Source organism: Schistocerca serialis, chromosome 1 (genome assembly GCF_023864345.2).
Source record: "Schistocerca serialis cubense isolate TAMUIC-IGC-003099 chromosome 1, iqSchSeri2.2, whole genome shotgun sequence".
Lineage (NCBI taxonomy): Eukaryota > Metazoa > Arthropoda > Insecta > Orthoptera > Acrididae > Schistocerca > Schistocerca serialis.
The window spans coordinates 189,559,392-189,573,610 of NC_064638.1; positions in this window are offsets into that span (position 1 = coordinate 189,559,392).

The following is a 14,219-nucleotide window of genomic DNA, read 5'->3' on the forward strand; positions in this document are numbered from 1 at the left end:
ATATATCCTACAGAACCCATCCAGGTAGTTATCAGGTACCATCAACACGAGCGTCAATCAGTGGTCCGTTATTTACACGAATTATGTAAGCTGTGCGTAGACATCTAATGTCACATACGTCCATAAACCTAACAACAAATCGTCGGCTCTCTGATACGTAGAATCAGTGACGTATTTCGTTCCAAAGACGGACAAACAAGCTGTGGTTCAGGTGGTCAGTATGTTTTGGCTCATCAATGCATACCGACTGCTGCACGCCTGGGAAACTTAGGTAGACGTTTTTCCAATACATTGCGGCTACTTCTAAAAGGCGATAGCTGCAGCATACTTTTATAAACAGAATTTTATCATGAGTGTCTATTTCTAACTTTTAATTTTTTGCCAAAGCAATAACTTTTGTTGCTTCCGTCAAGAAGTACATAAGACAGTACTAATACGATAAGCAAAACTACAAAAAACTATAGATACAAGCGTTCAGCATTATGTTTTCGATTTTATCATATCTCATATATCTAGTCCTGTGGTTAGTGATAGTCGCGAACACAGAGATGTATGCTGATTAAAATCTGTCAAACCGGAAATTTGGTTGGACAGACAGAAGAAAAGGAGACATTGGCACACATCTGTTGAACTAAATACTGAAATAACATTAGCGCCTTTTTGCAGCCGAGGATATTGCTCTTGGGGTAACATTTTAATTAGTTTTATAAGTCGCTGGGTTTGGCAAACAGTTCGTTGAGCAGGGAGCGTCTATCAGCTCTAAATGGAAGTGGTGAGATAAATTAACAGCCAAAAGCGAGATGAATCTAAATCCGTCTTCTTTCGTGTAATGGTGAACTGTTCCAGTTACTAAAACGTAGTCAGTTATGTCTGGTCCGCAAATGACTGCCTTGATTTACGTGATGAACTTGAAGCCGATTTTTCCGTAGAATTATTTTTTGCTTGATAGCATTAATCTTTTCCATTATATCTGTTACCGAATGATTCTCCCCTTGCATTAGGACACTTATGAAATTCAGATAACTGGTGATGTCGGCTATAAGAGATTTGTCACCACTCTGCTTACCATTGTTCCCATAGCGGCTCCCTTCTTTTCAGCCACCTGCACTGTCGTTCGTCAGAAGACAAGAGCATCGTGCCGTCTTCTGGTTGACGTTGTAATGACGTGCCAACGACGGGTTTTCTAGCTCATAGTAATAAAATGGCTTATTAAGCACATTACATGGCTTTTAAACGACACGAAATATATGGCAATTCCCATTCGGCATTGAATGATGTGGCTTCTCCACTTTTTCTTTTTTTGACACGGATAAGGACTCCATAGGATTCGCAATGCAGAACGAAAATGTAATTGAAAGCAAACAGTACGGCATCTAGCCAACTGACTTTTCAAGTTGATACCATTTTTTAATAGCTTTCTGTAATTCATTCATCGTGAATGGGACTGAAAAGTTGTAATCCTCCTCTTACTCAGTTCTTCGTATTTTGGGTTTTTTAGTATACAGGTTGTCCCAGCAACCTTGTCCACCCAAAATATCTCTGGAACAATAACAGCTATTGGAAAACGACTTTCACCGATATCAATGTAGGGCTGGGGCCCATGAATGTACATATTTGGAAACATTCTAAAACGAAAGCATATGTATTTTTTAACACAAACTTATGTTTTTTTAAGTGGACCTCCTATATTTTTTCTTCAGCAATCCATAGCATGACAAAGCACATACACAATGGCGTTGATTGCATCGCAATATTCCCATTACATCCCGAGAGATTGAGACGCGAAGTTGACGCTTGAAACACCCGATATGCCCTGCTAGCGCACGTCCTGAAGCTCAGGCGTGAACCCCATGCTGCCCGTAATCATGATGTGATTGTCATGTGTAATCACACCTCCATACTTATCATGAGGTCCGAAACGAATAATGCGGTCTGCTGCCATCAACACTCATAAGCACATAACGGTTTCCCTCTTGCACGTTTTACGTATCTACGTACACAATATGAACCAGTACCGATCGGTTTACACCCGTCAAGTTGTCTTATTTATCCTGCACACCCAAAATAAAGTTTATCTAATGCGTTATATGACCCATTGTGCCCGTCGCGCAGGGCCTGGCTCTACCTAGTCAAGTGTCCAACGTAGTTCCCACTACTGCCACAGTTACCACTTCGCCTTGTGTATGATTTGCGACCCATGCAAACTCCTGTACTCCACCACCCTCCGAGCATCCCATTTGTTGTTGCTTTGGCGTGCAGCACACCGCTGACCAGTGTAGTCGTGCATCGGAGTAATCTAGTGACGGCACGGAGGTAGTATACATTGTGAATAAACGTTGTGTTGTGGAACTTATACTGTACAGTATAATGTACACACATGAAGATATGATAGAAATGCTGCTGATCTATGGAGAATGTACGTTGACGGGAAATATGTTATGAGATTGCTTGTTTGTTGATAGTACTGTTAGCGAACATTATGATTATTAAGTTAATATGTCTGTTTTCTACCCTACTCTACATACCTGTACTGCACTCTGTTGTAGGAGGACGAAATACTGTTCAGGCAGAACGACTGTACAGAAGACCATTCCCTGACAAGCCATCGCCTTCGCGCCGGATGTTTAGTCGTCTCACATCTCGTCTACGTGAAACGGGAAGCTTAAATCCAAGACCTCGACATCGTCCTAGAACACGAACAGATGAACGTGATGAGGTTACTGTGCTCGCTACCATAGCTGTGAATCCTCAAATCAGCACACGTCAAATTGAACGTGTTGGTGTGTCGAAATCAAGTGCACAGCGTATTCTTAAACGTCATAAATTTCATCCTTACCATGTTCATTTACGCTAGGATCTTCATGGAAATAACTTCCGCAATAGGGTAACATTTTGTCGGTGGGCTCAGCAAAAACTTCTGAATAATCCAAATTTTTTTGCAGATGTTCTCTTTACCGACGAGGCATCATTCTCCAACAAAGGAATTGTCAATATGGGGAATATGCATTACTGGTTCGCAGACAATCCAAAATGGCTCCGTCAGGTAGAGCATCAACGTCCGTGGGAAGTTAATGTTTAGTGTGGGATTATTGGAGATACAGTTATCGGATCTTAAATGAAACAACAAGTTTACTGTTACCAGTCACCGTTTTATTTTTTCCACGACGTGTTTCGAAGGTTTAAACCTCCATCATCGGGTGGATTTACATTAGTTAGTATTACATATGTGTGTATGTTGTGTTACGACATTTGGAGGAACTTGTGGCACTGCCTAGTGGAGAAACAAGACACTACTTCAGAATATGGTTTTGGATAACTATTGACAAACAATTAAACTGATATTTAATGGTAAACTTTAATAAGTAAACTAGAGTACCTCCAGTGGTCACAGGTTCCTTTTTCTGTCGTAACACTTCACATGTATACTGCCACATTTGTAAACAAATATGGCGTCTGGAATCAGCTGGGTGCAAGGTTCGTACAGCAGAAGAGAAGACATAATCGCAAAGTGCAAAGAATATACACTGTAACAACATTATTACAGAATAATCGTTTAAACCATTTGGAGGTGTTTGTTTTGAGGTGTCAAATATATGTGTGTGTACTTCAGGTGGTATATAAATCCAGTTTTGAAAGGTTAAAACAGCTAAACATTGGTACTCGTTTATGCAATCAGGTGAAATGTTAAAATGGCTTAAACTTCATACTTGCTAATAACAATTAGGTAAAATATTATAGGCTTCAATTACAATGATCATATTGGCTACAGCAGTAAAATCATACATAGATGACACTCTTTGAAGAAAGAGAGAGAGAGAGAGAGAGAGAGAGAGAGAGAGAGAGGAAGGAGTGATTATATGAGAGCAAACATTTACATGGCAAGGAGTCTTAAGATTACATGTTGCATATATAAGCTGCCTAAAGGTTGGGGTAATACACTGGTTAATGTTATAAAATATGCAGATAGATATACATTTGTGCAGTAGATGATGTACATACAGTTTTAAGCTGACAGGGGGTACAAGCTGTTGGTGTGATGAATTATCTGTGAATGAGGTCAATCTCTTGTACTCTTGGCGGCTGTCAATATTTATGGTAAATATTAGGATATATATATATATATATATATATATATATATGTGTGTGTGTGTGTGTGTGTGTGTGTGTGTGTGTGTAACAGAGATGATACTATTGTAAATATTGTCATTTTTGTCATTTAAGATGGATTCTGGTTGTTTCATTTGGTGATTGTATATTTGGAGTGTTTCAAGAATGTCTAGTTTTCTGCCTTTTGGTTGGATGTGTAGGATGCTAATACTTGTGTTGTTAACATGGTGTTTTGTTTCATGTAGGTGGGTAACTATTGCTGATGTGTGGTATTTTTTGTTTTTTAGTGCTGCCATGTGTTCCTTAAACCTAATCTCAAATGATCTGCCTGTCTGGCCTATGTAGAAGCAGTCACAGTCCAAACATTCAATTTTGTACACACCTGTGTGATGAAGTGGGTTTCGTGTGCCGATGTTTTGGGGTAACTTCTGTCCAATCTTGTTGTCTGTTATAAAGGATATACTTATGCCTTTCCGTTTGAAGACATTAGCAATCTGGTATGAAATGTTACCGAGAAAGGGGATTGTATGCAAGACATTATTTTCTTTTTGTTTTTTGTGTTGTGATTGCTTTGCCATTATTGAGTGTTTTAGAGTGTCTATTAGGGAGTTGTTATAGCCATTTTCAATAGCTGTTTGTTTTATTATTTCAATTTCTTGATCACGTTTATCTTCTGAGAGTGGTAGTTGGATAGCTCTATTAATCATGTACTGGTATGCTGCCATTTTGTGTGCTGCGGGGTGGCAAGAGGAGTTGTGGATTGTAGTATGTGATGTGGTAGGCTTCCGATAAATTTGAAACTGATGTCTGTTATTCTTTATTGTAATGGTAAGGTCTAGGAAATTTATACTGTCATCTTTTTGGTGTTCGACTGTGAATTTTATGCTTTCATGGGAGTTGCTGAAAAACTGATTTAACTCACTGATGTCATCTTTAGTGCCTTTGATTAAAATTCTGATATCATCTACATATCTGTAGTAGTAGATGATATTTTTGAGGAGGTGGTGATTGGAATTCAAGATTTTGTCTTCTAGGTTACTAATAAATATTTCTGCTAACAATCTGGAATGATTTGAGCCCATTGCCAGACCATCTGTTTGTTTGTAGATTTTATTGTTAAATTTAAAATAGTTGTGTGAAAGTGTGAATTCAAGCAGGTCCATTAGTTCTTTAATTTGAGTTGAAGGGATTTTTTTGTGTTTATGTAGGTTGGCATTAATTATTTGTAGTGTGGTATCTATTGGCACTGATGAATAAAGGTTTTGTATGTCGAATGAGGCAAGTGTGGCTCCATCAGGTACTTGTATGTTTTTGACATATTGTGTGAATTCTGTTGTGTTTTTAATTGTTCTCTCATTATTGAATGTGTATGCTTGTTTGAGAATTCTGAAGAGTATTTTATTGAGCTTGAATGTTGGGCTGTTCCTTCAGTTCACTATAGGTCTGATGGGGGTCCCATCTTTGTGTATCTTAGGTTGTGACCTAAGACAAGGTGCTTGTGGGCTCATTGTTACAATGTTTCTTGCTTCTTGGGTGGTGAGTAGAAAGTTAATGTTGTTTGAAATGTGTTTAATCTCCTTTTGTATTCTGGCTGTTGGATCTTTATGTATTTCAGTTATGTTGCTGGTTTGGAAGAAGTCTAAAGTTTTTTCTATGTATGTAGTTCTGTCCATTACAACAGTTGTGTTGCCCTTGTCAGCTATTACAATTATTGCATTATTTATGTTTAATTTAGCCTTAATGGTACGTGTAAGGCCTTCTTCTCTTTTCTTGTATGCTGGGAATGGTTTTGCAATTTCCTTTTCAATGATTTCGTTAATTTTGTGGCAGGCTGATATTCTGTCGGTTTGCTTCTTAAAGGCGGTGGTCGAGATCTGTGTGACACAAGTGATGAGCTTCTCTTGGTTCTTTTGGTCCAGCGGAGCTTGAACATTGTGTTTTAAGCCTTTGCAGAGTAGTGCCTCTTCTTCTGCAGTGAATATTATGTTCGTGTTGTTGAGGAAAGGTGTATAGAATGAGTGCTTCTTTAGGCTGTTTTGGTTCGGTTGGGAAGGTAATTCTTGCTTTATAAGATTGGCCAGTTTTTTCTTCTGTGTAGCTTTCGTTTTCTGTACGATGAACTCGGTGTACTCTTTGACTTTTTTGGTTATGGAATCATATTCTAATCTATGAAGCAACTTTCCCAATTGTAATTCAGCATTATAAAGCTGTGTGTTGAACTTTTGTTTTTTAATATAAAGTTCTTTCAGTTCATTTTTCACCCATAGTTTTCGTGCGATATCTAGTGTTTTCTTCGCAGTTGTTGTGTTTGTTTTGATGTCAATCTTGACATAATTTGGGATGACGTTATTCTTGAGACAATTCCTATTGAAGTGTATGTGTTGTGTCGTCATTGCGACCTTTTCTGCACTGTTCTTATATTCGAAAATAGCCTTGATTGCCTGACTGGGCAGATTAACTTTAAATGCGAACATTTTTAGGTTAGGCTTTACCGTGACTGTTACTGACATTAAATGAAACAACAAGTTTACTGTTACCAGTCACCGTTTTATTTTTTCCACGACGCGTTTCGAAGGTTTAAACCTCCATCATCGGGTGGATTTACATTAGTTAGTATTACATATGTGTGTTCAAGAAATTGAAATAATAAAACAAACAGCTATTGAAAATGGCTATAACAACTCCCTAATAGACACTCTAAAACACTCAATAATGGCAAAGCAATCACAACACAAAAAACAAAAAGAAAATAATGTCTTGCATACAATCCCCTTTCTCGGTAACATTTCATACCAGATTGCTAATGTCTTCAAACGGAAAGGCATAAGTATATCCTTTACAACAGACAACAAGATGGGACAGAAGTTACCCCACAACATCGGCACACGAAACCCACTTCATCACACAGGTGTGTACAAAATTGAATGTTTGGACTGTGACTGCTTCTACATAGGCCAGACAGGCAGATCATTTGAGATTAGGTTTAAGGAACACATGGCAGCACTAAAAAACAAAAAATACCACACATCAGCAATAGTTACCCACCTACATGAAACAAAACACCATGTTAACAACACAAGTATTAGCATCCTACACATCCAACCAAAAGGCAGAAAACTAGACATTCTTGAAACACTCCAAATATACAATCACCAAATGAAACAACCAGAATCCATCTTAAATGACAAAAATGACAATATTTACAATAGTATCATCTCTGTTTTCAGCAACTGCCTACACTCTTAAAATACACACACACACACACACACACACACACACACATATATATATATATATATATATATATATATATCCTAATATTTACCATAAATATTGACAGCCGCCAAGAGTACAAGAGATTGACCTCATTCACAGATAATTCATCACACCAACAGCTTGTTCCCCCTGTCAGCTTAAAACTGTATGTACATCACCTACTGCACAAATGTATATCTATCTGCATATTTTATAACATTAACCAGTGTATTACCCCAACCTTTAGGCAGCTAATATATGCAACATGTAATCTTAAGACTCCTTGCCATGTAAATGTTTGCTCTCATATAATCACTCCTTCCTCTCTCTCTCACTCTCTCTCTCTCTCTCTCTCTCTCTCTCTCTCTCTCTCTCTTTCTTCAAAGAGTGTCATCTATGTATGATTTTACTGCTGTAGCCAATATGATCATTGTAATTGAAGCCTATAACATTTTACCTAATTGTTATTAGCAAGTATGAAGTTTAAGCCATTTTAACATTTCACCTGATTGCATAAACGAGTACCAATGTTTAGCTGTTTTAACCTTTCAAAACTGGATTTATATACCACCTGAAGTACACACACATATATTTGACACCTCAAAACAAACACCTCCAAATGGTTTAAACGATTATTCTGTAATAATGTTGTTACAGTGTACATTCTTTGCACTTTGCGATTATGTCCTCTCTTCTGCTGTACGAATCTTGCACCCAGCTGATTCCAGACGCCATATTTGTTTAGAAATGTGGCAGTATACATGTGAAGTGTTACGACAGAAAAAGGAACCTGTGACCACTGGAGGTACTATAGTTTACTTATTAAAGTTTACCATTAAATATTAATTTAATTTTTTGTCAAAAGTTATCCAAAACCATATTCTGAAATAGTGTCTTGTTTCTTCACTAGGCAGTGCCACAAGTTCCTCCAAATGTCGTAACACAACATACACACATATGTAATACTAACTAATGTAAATCCACCCGATGATGGAGGTTTAAACCTTCGAAACACGTCGTGGAAAAAATAAAACGGTGACTGGTAACAGTAAACTTGTTGTTCCATTTAATGTCAGTAACAGTCACGGTAATGCCTAACCAAAAAATGTTCGCATTTAAAGTTAAAATTATCTGGTCTTTCTTTATAAATGGCATCCGTAATGGCAGACAATACTCCAGATTTATACGACACAATCCCTTTTTGTTCTCTTGGACACCGAACCTATGAACCGGAGAATGGTCATGTGGTACCAGCATGACGGATGCCCTGCACATAACGCCTTACGAGCACGACGACTTCTGAACCGTAAGTTCCCTGGTAGGTGGATTGAACGAGGTGGCCCCGTTAGGTGACCAGCCCGATCTCCGGGCCTTACACCGCTGGATAATTTTCTTTGGGGAGCAGTGAAGGATGCTGTTTAGCAACATGAACCAACAACACCAGAGGACATGAAGCAACGCATTATTGATGCTTGTACAGCCATCAAAGAGGAAACAGTAGCACGAAGTAGGGCATCCTTCATTCGCAGAGTGACCCTATGTATGCAAGCCAATGGGCATCACTTTGAGCATGAGATGTGAACGCTATGTTTAGTATGTAGTGCTGGTATCACAGTGGAAGTTTCTACAAAGGGCAATTTTACTCAGTGATGTTAAGAAACATTTGTTTGCAACAATTTGTCATTTAACGCATTAGATAAACATAACATTGATAATTATGTGATAATAAAACTAATAGGTTAAACATGTTTACATTCATCTTCTATGTCCTACCTGAACTTCCCAAATCAAAACATTTTTACCTAAACAACGGTAAAACATTTAGTCCACTTGCTCGGTTCACTAAAACCATCAACATGACTTTTACTATTACGAGTGAATGATTAACTGTCACTTGCGATAGATCTACAGTAAAGTAAAGTTTTAACGTTGAACGGCATTACACTTTTAGTAACGGATTAACGACAAGCGAAGTTAACTTTGTGACTAACGTTGCGGTACACAGATATGTTACAGAACCACATCACCCCTAGCCTATGGGATAAATACATGCTGGAATGTACGACGTTAGTGCAGGATGGCAGCAGACCGTATTATTCGTTTCGAACCTCTTGATAAGTATGGAAGTGTGATTGCGCATGTCAATCACATCGCGATTACGGGCAGCATGGGGTTCACGCCTGAACCTCAGGACGTGCGCTAGCAGCGCATGTCGGGTGTTTCAAGCGTCAACTTCGCGTTTTAATATCTCGGGATGTAATGGGAATATTGCGATGCAATCAACACCATTGTGTATGTGCTTTGTTATGCTATGGATTTCTCAAGAAAAACTATAGGAGGTCCATTTAAATGAACATAAGTTTGTGTTAAAAAGCACATATGCTTTCGTTTTAGAATGTTTCCAAATATGTACATTCATGGGCTCCAGCCCTACATTGATACCGGTGAAAGTCGATTTCCAATCGCTGTTATTGTTCCAGAGATATTTTGGGTGGACAAGATAGCTGGGACACCCTGTATATGACTGGGCTTCCCATTTAGCGGTTGATGGTGCGTTATTTTGGCGTATAGTGGTCTTAGTTGGATCATTGCACAGGCGTTGCACAAGTTTCCAAGCCTTATGGGTAATTCTTTTCAGATCCAAGTTTTCTTTTGTTATAATTCATTTTTCCTTTTTGACTCTCTTACAGAGGAAATGAGTTTGTTTCCTATTTCTATAGTTGCTCCACTGAAAGGATTTCCTCTAAATAAGTAGCTATATTCTGTAGATAGGGCAGCCTCATTTGTTGTGAGCCCAGGGATGTAAGATGTTAGACAGCCAAGAGGGACACATGTTTTGGAACATCTGTTTACGGCGGAGCTAAAGGTGTCGCACTGTTCTGATGTTGGTTCTATAGATGACAATTCGACATGTAGTGAATCTGAAAATCTCGACCAATCAGCCTTTCTAAAGTTAAATCACCTCCGAAATGGTATTTTTTGATTTAGGTCTGTATCTTCGCCTCCACCTGCCGCTGTTAAATGACGTAGGTAATTTTGCATCTTGGTTTAGGGCAAGGTGATTCATTTCTGCCCCCTCTTCTACTGCTGGCCCATTCTCATCTTTGTTATCATAGGCCCGTATGCTACTAAGGCTGTTGAAGTCGCCAATCCCAAGCTGCACGTGGTTATTTTGATAATTTGTTTATTAACTGTGAATTCTTGTACAGGTGGTTTGTGGAGAGACGAAATGGCGCAATTAGGTGTTCCTGTAGTACGGATTTCGATGTTATCTTCCTCTATGTTTTGGATAGAATTGGTACGTCTGGATGAATGGCGATTCCGTATTTACCATTTAGTCTTTCGATGGCAAGGCGCATTCCTTTTGTCTTCGGTCTCCGCATGTCGCAGCTCCTTTTTTTCCTGTGAGTACGGGAAATGACACTGGTGCTACCTGCAAAGTTCATGTAGCAGTTCTTCTTTGGCTGACGTTATTTGAGCCGTGTGTGGCTCTTGTTCCCGCCATCATGTATTTTACTCTCTGTTTTAACCTATTTCCACCTCACTACGTTAATTTAAATTACTACTGTCACTGAACTGGTGCTTTGCCTGACCGTGACCGGCGCTGGCAGCGCGTATCGATATATAGCCTCTCGTAGTATATTTGCTCGACTGCTATTATATTCCGCTCGTTGTCTGTCGTAATGCAGTTCGGGTCGCGAGTTACGCGAGTTAGGGTCTGCCAGTCAGTTGGAACGCGTCTGGAGCGCAGTCCGGACCTGCCAGTCAGGGAGTTGCAATGAGGCACTAGTGCAGTCAGGTTGGAGAATCTAGGTCTGCGTCGACATCTCCCCCGACCATTGCCGCCACGCATCACTTGAGCTGGGCCATGGTCTTGGTGGGTCGTCGGTCGGTCGTCCAGTCGGACGTCGCGATTTTGCTCGCCGATCGTTCATGAGTCGGCTATGTGTGTGTGCATCGACTCCCGATTTGCCTTCGTGCATGCTTAGTTACCGTTGGGTATCGTTCAGGTGTTCGTGTAGTGTTTCTCAGGTTGTGTGTGTAGTTGGTATTATTTCCACTGACCACTATCTTAGATGTTGTCGGCATTCTGACGGTACTCGGTAGGTTGCTGCGGACCAGGGAAGTTACATCCGCGCGGTGCAGTTTGTTGGGTCCGCTGGCGGTCCCTGCACAGTGTCGGAGCGTGTGTGGAGCTGACCGATCGCTATGAGCTTCGTGGCTCAGCGACCCAGGACGTCAAAGTTGAGTGGTGTGTTAAGTACCCAAGCCACGTCCGTTCATGTTGTGTTGTTCGTTTCGGTGATTCACTGTCGGGGAGCTTTTCCTGTGAGCAACACCGAGTGTTTGTAGCGGTGACATCGAGCTGCCGTGCGGCGGAGTTAACTATATTGGTACACTACAATTCAAGTGCACCAGCGAAATTTTCTGCCATGTGGCCGTTAGTGTTCTGGTTACCTGCCCTGGCCACTGACCTAAATTCAAGCAGTGTTCCTTTTGGATGAAGTTAATTATATTACCTTATTTCAAATTCGAGTGTACCAGTGGAATTTTCTGCCTTGTGGCCGTTAGTGTACCGGTTACCTGCGCTGTCCACTAAAGTAATTTCAGGCAGCGTCCTTTCCTCACCTGTTGTCGTTGTCCAGCAAGATGTGTAGTTTTGACAGCTTAATACATATACATATTTGATTGTGGATAATTACATCCATATCTTTTGGTGTCTGAGTTCTCATGTAGTGATTGGTGGCAAGCAAGTTCTTTTGCTGGTCGGTCCGTGGTGTCCCTTGGTTGGGTTAGCTATGGATAGAGTTTAGTTCGGCTCGCTGCCTGTCTCAACTAAGTGTACAAGGGCAGACCGACGTCCTGGAGGCTTCTGAGTGCCGTTCGTTGTCTTTACTGTCTATCTCACGGGTGTTTAATTGTCTGTTTATGATCTATCGAAGCCAATGATTTTAAATTTTTTTTGGTTTTACTGTGTTTTATGTAAATTGAAGGTCTTTGTGGTGTCGCCGCCAGACACCACACTTGCTAGGTGGTAGCTTTAAATCGGCCGCGGTCCATTAGTACATGTCGGACCTGCGTGTCGCCACTGTCAGTGATCGCAGACCGAGCGCCACCACACGGCAGGTCTCGAGAGACTTACTAGCACCCGCCCCAGTTGTAGGGACGACTTAGCTAGCGATGGAACACTGACGAGGCGTCGCTTATTTGCAGAGAAGATAGTTAGAATAGCCTTCAGCTAAGTCAATGGCTACGACCTAGCAAGGCGCCATAGCAATTGATAGTTATCGTATGAACCATGTCTCATCAAGAACGATGTATACAAATGATGGATTAAAGTTAAGTATTCCAGAAGCTACGTACTTTTCTTTATAGCATTCATTACGTATCCTGTTTCAGACCTCACGCCATCCTGCGTGAGCTTATAGCGTGCATTTCGGCGTTCTCTAGCAATATAACAGTCTTCACCCACGTATAAGTAAGTTTGAATTCCGACATGTGGATATTTGTTGAAGGGCTATTGCCGTTGTGTTGTCTTTTCTTTTAGTGCGGTTTCAGCTACTTAAAACTTAAGGCTTATGGTTATATTTTTTTAAATTTTAGAAAATTAATTATGAGCCTTCAGCGGCTTGGAACCTTATTCTTAAAATTACCTTTCAAGCTTAAACACTGCGGCCTTCTGCCCTTAAAGTTTTATGGTATGTTTTAATTTTAAGCAAAAACATTGCGGCCTTCTGCCTTTGAAAGGTTATGGTAATTTATTTTAAAATCTTGTAAATTTTGGCCTTGTGGGCCTTTAGCCGTTTATATTACATCCTGTTTATGTTTGTCTATCTACTTTTGCCTTGAGTCTTTCAGCCTAGCTGTGATATATATTTGAAATATATATTTGATGTATATTTGAAATTTACCTTGTCGATTTTTAAGATTTCTTGATTGGAGGCCTTCAGCTGTGAAAGAATTGGAGTTTGAAACTCGTAGTTGTAAAAGTTCGGCTATGCACCGCTTTGTATGTAAATGTTTTGTTAAATTACGATAAATTACAATTTTGAATGTAACTGACCGACACCTTATTTGGCCCTTTCCACAATCCTAATCACCTGTTCTGTCCAGCAGGTTTAGCGGACGTTATTCGTTCTATGTTGATTCAAATGATGCTTAGCTGTTGCCCTAAAAAGTGGTTGGATGTAGCTATTTCCGGTGTGAAAGTATCATACCAGGGTACGCCCGAATAGATTTTCCAATCGCAATCTTCGAGGCGGCTCCTTTCATGCACGCCAAGCAAGCAGTATTGTTAGCGAACTGCTTGACGTCTGACAAGGCGAATACTTTGCTATACTGGCGTCCAGCTGCGCCTTCGTCTTCCTATTGCTTCTCAGGCTTCAACCCCAGTCACCGCTGCGGTCTGGGCGGTAGGCAGAAATACGACAGGAGCCCTCGCACTTGGGAAACGCTCTCTGGCCAGGCTTGGCTCGGGTGCCATCCTTAATACAGTCACACGACAAGTTTTTGTATCGCTTTGTTGTCCGATTTCAGGAACCTAACAGCTAACATGTTAGGCGACACTGTCTCTGGCGTCCCGGGTGAATCTGCACTTGGAACGACCTGTCTCACTACCATCGATGCTAATCTACTCGGAAACGGTGCTATGTATCGATTTTTTCTTGGTTGCTATTTCTCAGAACAGCCTATCCTTCAACACCCTTACAAGCTTTTGAGATTGTTTCCGACCACCCTGTAGACATTCAACATGACTCCCCTGGGCTCACAAGGACATCTGTCTCACGCCATAAATTCTGAAACGTATATGGAGTCACCGTCACGAAGTCGTTAGATACGTGCATTTTCAGGTCTGG